The sequence below is a fragment of the Muscardinus avellanarius genome, assembly GCF_963383645.1.
Source record: "Muscardinus avellanarius genome assembly, chromosome: 10".
Taxonomy (NCBI): Eukaryota; Metazoa; Chordata; class Mammalia; order Rodentia; family Gliridae; genus Muscardinus; species Muscardinus avellanarius.
This window is the reverse complement of record NC_137796.1, coordinates 28,300,003-28,311,593: the sequence shown is the minus strand read 5'-3', so window position 1 is coordinate 28,311,593 and position 11,591 is coordinate 28,300,003.

The following is an 11,591-nucleotide window of genomic DNA, read 5'->3' as shown; positions in this document are numbered from 1 at the left end:
GCGCCACCACGCCCGGCTATCCCACGAATTTTGATGTTTTACTTTCATTTTGGTTCAGTTAGCAGTATTTAAAATTTTTCCTGTAATTTTTATCTTAAATCATGGATTATTTAGAAGTGTGCTATTTAATTTCCAAGTATTTGGAGATGTGCCTCTTATCTTTGTGGCGCTGATTTACAGTTTGATTCTCAGGGAGAAGACTCTTAAAGATTTCAAATCTTTTTAAGTTGGGTGTGGTGGCACAGGCTTGTAATCCCAGTACTTGGGAGGCTGAAACAGGAGGATCACAGGATGGAGGATAGCCTCAGCAAGTAGTGAGACTCTCATCAACCTAGAGACACTTTGTTTCAAAAAAAAAAAAAAAAAAAGGGCTGGAGGTATAGTTCAAAGATAAAATCCCCTTCTGGGCGTGGTGGCTCTGCTTGTAATCCCTGCAACCTGGGAGGCGGAGACAGGAGGATCGCGCTGGTTCGAGCCAGCTTCTATGGCTTAAGAGACCCTGTTTTCAAATAAAAATATCAAAGGTCTGGGAGTATAGCCCAGAGGTAGAAGGGCTTCCAGGAACCCCAGTACCACCAAAAAAAAAAAAAAGAGAGAGAGAGAGAGAGAGATTTCAAACATTTTAAATTTATTGAAGCTTGGTTTATGGTCCAGGATATGGTTCTATCTTTGTATATGTTCATGAGTAATTTTAATGTATGTTCTACTGTTTTAGGGTGAAATGTTCTATATATCATTTTGATCCTATTGGCCGAGAGTTCTATATCCTTTTGATTTATCTACCTAATTGCCTTATCAATAGTTGAGAGACTGATGTTGATAATCCTGACTATCATTGTGCATTTATCCATTTATTCTTTCAATTCAAACAATGTTTGTTTCACATAGTTTATAGTTCTGGGGGGGGGGTTTGGTGTAAATATATTTAGGCTTGCTGTCTTTTTGGTAAATTGTCTCTTTTATTATTATATTGTCCTTTTCTGTCTCTGGAATTTTTCTTTACTTCAAAGTCTACTTAAGCTAATATTAATATAGTTATTCCTGTTTTCCTTTAATTAGTATTTACACGATATATCTATTTCCATTAATTTTTCAACCTGCCTATATAATTATATTTGAAACGAGTATCTTGGAGACAGCATATAATTGCTTTATATTTTTAAATTGAATCTGCTGGTCTCCATCTTTTAATTGATAGATTTAGACCATTTTCATCTAATGTAATTGTTGATATGCTGGGGTTTCGGTTTGCCATTTTACTTTTTGTTTTCTGTTTGTTTTCTTTTTTTCATTTCCGTACTCGCCTTTTCTTACCTCCTGCTAATTACTAGAACATTTAGTTTCTATTCTGATTTACCTGTTCTTTGGAGTGCATCTGTTTGTAGAGCTCTTTAGTGGTTGCTCCAGATGTTACATTATGTCTGTATAACTTACCACAGTCAACAGATGTGATAATTTGACCGGTTTCAGTGACATGTAGAAATAATATCTCCTTTTAGGTCCCTTTAACTCCCCAATTTGTAATATAATTGTTTTAAAATAAGCCGTCGTGGTGGCGCACGCTTGTTAACCCCAGCATTCGGGAGGCTGAGACCTGAGGATTGTAGTTTATGGACGGCGTCAGCTACTTGGTGAGACCCTCTGCCACTTAGTGACACCCTGTTTCAAAAAAACAAAAAAAATAGGGCAGCAGGTATAGCTCGGAGGTTGAATGCCCTTGGGTTCCATCCCCAGACCCCGCAAAAATAAATAAATAAATAAATAAAACAAGGTCTCACTAAGTTGCTGAGGCTGTCCTTGAACCTTTGATCCTCGTATCTCAGCCTCCCAAATACTGGAATTACAGGTGTGTACCACCACATTTTCAGATTAAGACAAAGAGAATTTATACCTATTTTAAAAAACGGCTAAAGGAAGTTCTTTAAACAGAAATGATGAAACCTTAGAACATCACACGGGATGAAAGAAACATATGGATAAATACAATGGGCTTTCTTTCTTCCCTTGAGTTTTAGAAATTATGTTTTATAATTGAAGCAAGAATTATTACATCATCTTATATTGTTCTAAATATATAGAGAGGGAAGTTTTTTTGTGTGGGTCTGAGGATGGAACCCAGGGGCATTCGACCTCTGAGCTACACCCCCAGCCCTATTTTTAATTCTTTATTTTGAAACCAGGTCTCACTGAGTTGCAGAGGGCCTCACTAAGTAGCTGAGGCTGTCCATGAACTGCAATCCTCCTGACTCAGCCTCCCAAATGCTGGGATCACTAGTGTGTTCCACAATGCCCAGCTTCATTTTCTTTTTCTTTTTCTTTCTTTTTTTGTACTGAGGACTGAACCCAGAGGTTTTCTACCTCTGAACTACACCCCCCAGCCTTTTTTTAAATTTTTATTTTGAAACAGAGTCTTGCTAAGTCACTGAGGCTGGTTTCAAACCTGTGATCCTCCTATCTCCGCCTCCCAAGTACCGGGATTACAGGCGTGTGCCACCATGCCTGGCTCAGACCGATTTTGTTTTATTACATTCTCATTCCTTAGCTAGCACTCACACTGGGTCAGGAGACCAGCTTAGCTTCTGTCCTTAGCACTGTCAGGGTTTTCTGTTGCCCAAGGTGCCTGAGAGGGAAGGAGCTGGAGTGACCAGAGCAGAGCGTGCTGGGGGTGGCGCTGGGCGTTCTCCTGGGCGGAATCCAGGTGTGCCAGGAGTTGCAGCGGCGACCCCAGGCCTGTGCCCAGATCTGGAGACAGGCAGCAGTGTGGCACATGTCATTTTCTTTCAGGGCTCGTTGTCTTCTCTCCTCCTCTCTGACTCTGCGGCCCTACTTAGCTGGGAGGGAACCTCCAGGTAGAACCTGATGTCTGGGGAAACCGAGGCAATGAATAAGGGACAATGATTAAGGCGAACCCAGCTCTGCACCTGTTTCTTTCTAGAATCAGGGGAGTGAGCCCTGAGAGGCTGGGCTCCAAGGGCCGGGAGGACCCTGGGCAGGGGAGGGCACTGCTCAAGCACGTGGGGTCTGATGCCGGTGCTGTCCACCTGGCTACACACACCCTGCCCATCTCACCAGCCTGCGGGCCTCGGTCATGTGTGAAGCAGGGATGGTGCTGCTGCTGGTGCTGCTGATAGTAAGAGTTGGTCTCCTCCAGACCCCTCCTGGAATTCTGAGACAATACACAAAAAGCCCTTGTAATAGGGCCAGCACATGGGACAGGCCCCAAATGCGTTAGTTGTCATCTATAATAATGATGTAATATGCATATTGTTGTTATTGTTATTATTATTATTATTATTATTATTATTATTAATTATTATTTCGGTACTAGGGATAGAACCCAGGGGCATTCTTCTTCTCCTCCTCCTCCTCCTTCTCCTTCTCCTCCTCCTCCTCCTCCTCCTTCTCCTCCTCCATCTCCTTCTCCTTTTCCTTCTCCTCCTTCTCCTTCTCCTCCTTTTCCTTCTCCTCCTTCTCCTCCTTCTTCTTCTCCTTCTCCTCCTCCTCCTCCTCCTCCTCCTCCTCCTCCTTCTTCTTCTCCTTCTCTCCCCCTCCCTCCTCCCTCCTCTTCCTCCTCCTCCTCCTCCTCCTCCTCCTCCTCCTCCTTCTTCTTCTTCTTCTTCTTCTTCTTCTTCTTCTTCTTCTTCTTCTTCTTCTTCTTCTCCTTCTCTCCCCCTCCCTCCTCCCTCCTCCCTCCTCTTCCTCCTCCTCCTCCTCCTCCTTCTTCTTCTTCTTTGTAGTACTGGGGATGGAATCCAGGGGCTTTCTACCTCCAGGCTGCACTCCCAGACCTATTTTATATTTTATTTGGAAACAGGGTCTCACTAAGTTGTGGAGGGCCTAAGTAGCTGAGGCTGTCTTTGAACCCATGATCCTCCTGTCTCAGCCTCCCAAATCCTGGGATTGCAAGTGTGTGCCACCACGCCCAGCAGCATTCTACTTCTGAGTTATACTTTGAGCCTTTTTTTTATTTTGAAACAAGGCCTCACTGAGTTGCTGAAGCTGACCTCGAACCTGCCATCCTCCTATCTCAGTCTCCCAAGTACTGGGATTACAGGTATATACCACCACACCCAGTAGTCATTATGTATGTATTTGTGCCTGTTTTCTAAATTTTCTGCAGTGACTCTGCATAAGTTTTTTTTTTTTTAATTTAAAAATCTTGTGTAAGAGCGGGGCGTGGTGGCACATGATTACATGATTGTAATCCCAGCATTTGGGAGGATGAAACAGGAAGATTGCTGTTTGCAACAGTCTCAGCTACTACTTAGTGAGGCTCTTTACAACTCATTGAGACCCTGTTTCAAAATAAAGAATAAAAAATCGGGCTGGAGGTATAGCTTGGAGGTAGAATGCCCCTGGGTTTTATCCCCGGTAAAATTGGGTTGGGGGTATAACTTGGAGGTAGAATGGCTCTGGGTGCAAGCCCCAGTACTACAAATTAAATAGAGTAAATAAAAATCTGCATAAGCTGAGTGTGGTGGTGCATGCCTGTCAGTAACTTTAGTGAGATTCTATTTCAAAAGTAAAAAAAAAATAGCCTGGCGTGGTGGTGCATGCTGTAATCCCAGAATTTGGGAGGCTGAGACAAGAGGATCGGTTTGCAGACAGCCTCAGCTACTTTGTGAGGCCCTTTGCAACTCAGTGAGGCTCTGTTTCAAAAAAAAAAAAAAAATAGGGCTGGGGGTATATCCCAGAGGTAGAATGCCCCTGGGTTTCATCCTTAGTACCTCAAAAAAAAAAAAAAGTAAAAAATAAAAAGACCTGGGGGGGGGTATACTTGTAGGTAGAATGCTCATGGGTTCAATCCCTAGCACCACAAAAATAAATAAATAGATAAAAATAAAAAAAAAGAAAGGCCTATATATGGTGGGCCTGGAGGAACGCTCCTGTAGTCATTATAATCCCAGTGATTTGAGAGGCTGAAGCAGAAGGGTCACAGATTAAAATATCCTGGACAAGTTATTAAGACCCTGTCTCAAAGTAAAAAATAAAAAGGGCTGGGGGTGTAATTCAGTGGTAGAGTGCCACTGGGTTCTATCCCCAGTACTAGAAAAAACAAAAAAGGAATTATTCTAATTAGTAAGATGTACAAAATTATTTTCCTTTCCCCTGCCATGGGCTGTTTTGGGTGGTGTGAGGACAGTACCTGGGAAGGCACACTGGATTCTGATTACCTCCTGTGTGCAGGGGCAGCCCCAGCCTTAGGGCCTAACACCAGCGCCCTGCTGGGAGGGGTAGGAAGGAGGCCTTGGAAATACCCCTGAGGACAGGACAGAGGAGGCATCTGGGCCAATCCCAGCTCTGCTTGGGAGCAGCAGCCTTTGAGCCCATTTCCTGCCCTGGCAGCCTGCCCGCTAAAGGAAACAACATCGATGAAAACATCTTGGTCTTAGAGCACGGGGAGGGCTCTAAGCCAGGCCTGGTGACACACACTGTAATCTCAGTACTTGGGAGGCTAAACAGGAGGCAGGCAGGTTCCAGGCCAGCCTCGGCAACTTCATGAGACTGTTTCAAAATAAAAAATTAAAAAGGGCAGGGGATGCAGCTCAGAGGTAGAATGCCCCAGAGTTCCATCCCCCGTGCCAAAGCCAAACCGCAGGGCGGTCCTGTCTCCGTCTGTGCAGTCGCTGCTTTAATCATTAGCAGCTCTCTCTGGGCCTATATCCTCAGGTTTTCTCCCAGGAAATGAAAAACCCCTCTTCCACTTCACCCTTTAGTGTCCTTGGTCCTTTTTGTGTTTGTGCCTCTCAATAGCTTTCAAAGAATTTTTGCCTGCCTCATGACAGTCGGGATGGAAAGAAAAGAGACCCTCTTTGTCCTTGTTTGCCCAGCATTATCTGGTGTCGTGTTTGAGAGAATGGCATGCTTCTGTGTACACGAGTCCACCCTGGGAACAGGGCACCAGCTCGCTGGACCTCCTAGCAGCGACCCGCAGTCGGCAGTGCTGTCCCTGCGTCACAGGTAGAGAAACTGAGGCCCAGGAAGTAGAAGAGTTGGCCCAAGATGGCAGAGTCACACCAGAAGTTGAACTGGTGCTGATGGAAACCATTTATTGAGGCTTTGACGATACCTAGAAGGACTCGGGATCCTTTTCTGTGTTGCACCAGCCTGCCGTGGGGCCTCCTGCAAGGTCCTCTCACCCCACGTCAGCTCTTGGGGAAGGGGAGGCGTGACAAGGTCAGACCTGGAGGAGACGAAATCTGGAACCACGAATCTCTGGCCACGTCAAAGATTGGAGAATTCCACGCTATCAGATTGGAGAATTCTTTCCAAATGAGGCTGGTGCCTGTGAGAGGCAGCCCCTCGACTGCATGGGGGCACTGACATCGGGTCACTTGGCCAGTTAAGATGAGGCTCCATCCTGCTTCCCTCCCCCCTGCTCGACAGTGACACATACCAGCCTCTCCAGGAGACTTCACATCAAAGGACTGACCAGGAGGTACTGGCCAGGAGCAGGCTGCAGCGGAAAGAGATGGGCCTCCAGGCTCCTTCTGCTTCCTCTCACGGAGGCTGGGTCAGGAGTGGCTTCCGATAGACACAGAGCTCTTCTCAGGAAGGCAGCCCCAGCCCCATCTCCGGTGCTGGGCTCTCTCCTGGAAGCCCTCCCTGTGCAGTCCTCCTGAGCACAAGAATGATATACCAAGAGCAGGTCTCACAGGCTGCCTGTTCCCTGGTTAGCCACACACACCTGATTCAGTTAAAAAATATCTGAACAGTTACTCCATGCCTGGTGCTTGGCACCGGGGACACAGTGGTCCACAAGTACAACACATGCCCTTGAAGAAGTCATGGTCTAGTGGGGGTGTGGTGACACACTCCTGCAACCCCAGTACTTGAGAGGCTGAGGCAGGAGGATAGCAGATTTGAGGCTAGCCTTGGTGACTTAGCAAGACCCTGTTTCAAAATAAAAAATGAAATTAGTCATGGTAGTGTAAGTTTGTAATCCCAGTATTTAGGAGGCTGATACAGGAGGATCTCAGGTTCAAGACCAGCCTCAGCAACTTAAGCCCTCAGCAAACTTAGACCATTTATTTTTTATTTTATTTTATTTTTTTTTGGTGGTACTAGGGGTGGAACCCAGAGGCTTCCTACCTCCGGGCTACACTCCCAGGCCTATTTTATATTTTATTTGGAAACAGGGTCTCACTAAGTTGCTGAGAGCCTCACTAAGTAGCCAAGGCTGGCTTCGAACCTGTGCGATCCTCCTGTCTCAGCCTCCCAAGTGCAGGGATTACAAGCGTGCGCCACCACACCCAGCTAAACTTAGACCATTTTAAGATAAAAAAATAAATGGGGCTGGAGTGTAGCTCAAAAGTAGAATTTCCCTGGGTTCACTCCTGAGTACCACAAAAGAGAATAGGGTGGGGTGGTTGGGGGGAGAGTAAGAGAAGGGCTGAGGAGGGTACAGCTTGGAGGTAGAATGCCCCTGGGTACCAAAAAGATTAACAGGTTGCTAGTCACAGGTGTTACACAGAGAAAAGGATAAGGTCCAATTTAAATTTTGAAAAACATCCCTCTGGCTGCCCTTGGAGAATAGAGGAGGAGCCACGTGGGGTTTTGAGAGCAAGTCTGGAAGCAAGGGCGGCCTTGCAGGAGAGAGGTGTTAGGCGGGTGGCTTGGCAGTGGGCAGATCTCAGGGATCTTCAGAAAGTCGAGTGTCTCTGACTCCGTGGTTGAAGTTGGATGGGCTGGAGGGAGCCCCTAGAGTCAAGAAGGAAGAAGAGCAATGACCCCAAGACTTACATGGCGGCATCCATTCTCCCACACACACAGAAGAAGCCCAGCCCACCATGCACACTTTTTTCACTGATTTTCATTCCGTCCCTCTGCTTTAGCAAGGTGGATTTTACCCGGCGTCCTTCGTGCCCCTGGAGAAAAGGCGCTGTTGCTCCCTCATCCAGCTCTGACCCCTGGAGCCTGAGCTGTCTCTATTTTCGCTTTTGTGAACAATGCCACCGTGAGCACTTGTGCGGCTAAACGTCTGCACCCACACTTAGAGATGACCTGTGCTCGCATGTCCTTTGGGTAGAGCTCTGAAAGCTAACTGTCTTTGTTTTTGCTGAATTTTGCCAGGTCGCTCTAATGCCACTGGAAACACTGATGGAGGAAACCTTTCCAATGTCTAAGGCCAAACTGTTGCACCTTTAATATCCGGTACTTGAAAAATAAAAAGACTGAAATCCCAACATGTTGACCAAAGGCTGTTATGAATTCCACAGATCACTTAAATTACTTGGTACTTTGTTTACCCTGTGGGCTCTGAGCTGCCACTGGATGACAATTATACCTGCTTTTGTGATAAGCCTTCTGAACATATGGATTTAGGGGGCCCCTTTCCATGCTCTGATCCCCCTCTGCAAGGGATACTTAGAGCTGCCTGGGGAACTTGTTACGCACTAACTTCCTCATCCTTTGGAGGGAAGAGGTGGCAGCTTGGAGTGCTGCTGGGGGGACCTGGGCGAGGGATGAGGGGAAGGTATGGGGATGAGGCCATCCCTGGGGAGGGAGGTCATGGCCTCAAGCCTGGGGACCCATCCTGTGACTGTTACCTGAAGCAGCACTTCCCCTTGGCAGTAAGACCAGCTACACAATTTACAGGGCCAATTGCAAAATGAAAATGTGAGACCCCAAGCTGGACGTGGTGGCGCACACTTGTAATCCCAGCATTCGGGAGGCTGAGACAGGAGGATTGCAGTTCGTGGACAGCCCCAGCTACTTAGTGAGGTCCTTTGCAACTCAGTGAGACCCTGTTTCAAAATAAAGAATAAAAAATAGGGCTGGGGGTGTAGCTCAGAGGTCGAATGCCCCTGGGTTCCATCCCCAGTACTGCATAAAAATGTAGGACCCCTTTACAAATTTTAATAATTTAAGGTGGAAGCAACAGAGGTTGCACCAAGTCTGGGCTGTTGGACATGCAGGGACTGCACAGGCTGCCTGCATGCCCAGGAAGCCTGCCCTGCCTGGCCAGTGTCACCTCCTGGGCAGGGAAAGCTGGGGAGGCCAGCTCAGGAGACAGTTGGTTAAGAAGGGGTTAAGGATCAGCCCAAGGCAGCCCTGGCCCACTGCCATCACGGCTGGGGACCCTCTGAGCCTTCTTGGGGCTGCCTGTCACCTGATGGGGATACCGATGGGGCCAGAACCCTGGCAGACAGGCGCACACAAAGCACCTCTGTGGCCTTGAGCCTGTGAGCCAGTCATGCAGGTGGGGGTGTGCAGAATCGGGGTCCCCTGCAGAACCGGGGGACAGCAAGACTAACGGTGTGAGCAGCAACAGCTCTTCCTGCATGCTCACGTGCACTGGGCCCTGTGCTTAGCCCTCAGAGCCACCCCTAGGGGCTGGAACCCGTGTCACCTGGGCCCTGATATGGGAAACAGGGCCCAGAGTGGGGCAGGGGAACCTTAGACCCCCTGCCTCATGCTACCCTGGTCTTCCTTGTGTACCTTGCATCCTACTCTACCAGGGACCTATAGGGGAACAGAGGCCTGCAGTGGGTGTGGACGTGGTGACCAGGGCTGGGGCAGAATACAAGGGTCCCAACTCACATCCCCTGGTGGGCCCTGGCTTCTGCTCCTGGCTTCTCCTCCCTTCTGTGAGGGTGTGGGGCTGGGGCAGGGGAGGGTGTGTCAGAGCGAGTGTGCATGTGTGTTTTAAACAAGGAGGGCATCCCCCTTCCTCAAGGGGGTCAGCTTCAACTTGCTGCATCCAGTGCCCAGGCCAGGACCGTGGCCACCTCTGGGCTGCTGTTTGTCCTCGATGTCAGGCTTACCTTCTACCTCCGGGCTACACTCCCAGACCTATTTTTTTTATTTGGAAACAGGGTCTCTTAAGCCAGCAAGGCTGGCTCCAAACCAGCGTGATCCTGTCTCCGCCTCCCAAGCGCGGGGATTACAAACGTGCGCCACCACACCCGGCACCATTTTTTTTTTTTAATCAGCCACGCGGCAGCCCTCCCACTCTATCTGGGTTTGCTCGTCCATAAAAAAATTAATGGTCCCTGCAAATAGAGAAGCACCAGGACGGAGGAGCTTTTTAGACAATCAATTAAAAGCCTAGGAGAGGGATTATCTCATCGAAATATCAATTTTTAATAGCACCGCATCTCTTGAGTTTCCTCTCAAAAAAACTTCACCCCGGGCCATTTGGCTGCTTTGCTTTCCGACTCCGTTTCTTGCCGCCTCTGACCGCCCGGGCCCGTGCTGCCACGTGGAGCAGGGGCCTGCCGGGGAGCACGGAAGGGCACTCGTATTTGTTCACTTTGTCACGCATTCATTCATTCATCCTGCGCTTAGTGAGCGCCGGCTGGGAGACAGGTATAAGTGCTGGAGGAGCCACGGTGAGCTACAAGGGGAGTCGCGGGTGAGAGGGCGCAGGAGGGCAGCGGCGGCCAGGTGAATACACCTGCAGCTGCAGAAGGTGAAGCCATCGGGACAAATTAATGTCAAGGGTGCTGGAGGGGGGACAGGATGGGGAGTATCTGGGGACTGGAGGAGTCAGGGAAGCATTGGCCACTTCCTTGACCTTGGGGAGACCAGAAGGAAAGAGGTTCCAGGCAGAGGGAACAGCACGCCCAGCGGCCCTGAGGCAGGAAGGGACTTGGCATGTTGGAGGGGTGGAAAGGAGGCCCCTGGCTGGCACACAGGGAGAGAGAGGGATGCTGGGAGGTGAAGCTGGAAGAGACACTGTCCAGCTGGAAGAGAGGTCCAGGAAAGGGCGCACAGCACATTTGAGGCACTCCATGAGCCGCAGGGCCATCATCACTGCATGAATTCTTTTTGAAGAGTGGCCCTAGACCAGGTGCTGCTTCTTGGCTGCTGTGAGACCTCAGGAGGTCTCGACCCTGATCACCTCTCTGGGCTGTCCGCAGTATCAGAAGAAATCACAGAGGCAGACTGCCAGCCTGGCACCTCTTTCCTCTCTGCCCCTACCCCTCTTAGCTTGGCAGCTTCTGCAGTTTACCCCCTGGGGATCGGGGGATCAGATAAGCTCTGTCTAATGAAAGATTCCCACGAGCCAAGTTCCCAAGGAGGTGGTTACACACCTGACTCCAATTTACCAGCCAGAGAAGGGGGTGGGTGAGGAGGGGGTAGCCCAGGAACAAAGGTCTGCAGCTCTCTGAGGGCACCCCTCTCCCCGCAATCATTTTTTCCCTGGGATGAAGATCTCAGCAATGGGGCCGGCCAGCAGGTAGAGGTTCTGAGATCAGGCTGCAGGGGGTGCTGCAGGGGGTGGGGTACAGCTAGTAGTGGATCCTGGGCCTATCCCTCCATGGACAAGTGCGCCTTCCCTGCCTGGACAACTGTCCCCCACAGACACCATGGGGGTCCTTGGGTACAAGTGAACAAATAGCAGTGGGGCTGGGTGCTGAGCCCTGTGCTGGGTCTTGACACATATATTTTCTAGCCCCCACAGGGCATCTCCATATTGCATATGTGGAAACCAAGGCTCAGAAAGGTGTAGGCAAACCCATATCTCTTTAAAGGCTCTCTTCAGTTATTTAATTTTTTTTGTTTTGTTTTGCTGCACTGGGAATCGAACCCAGGGCCATGCACACACTAAGCAAGCACTACATTCCTGAGCTACATCTTCTTGA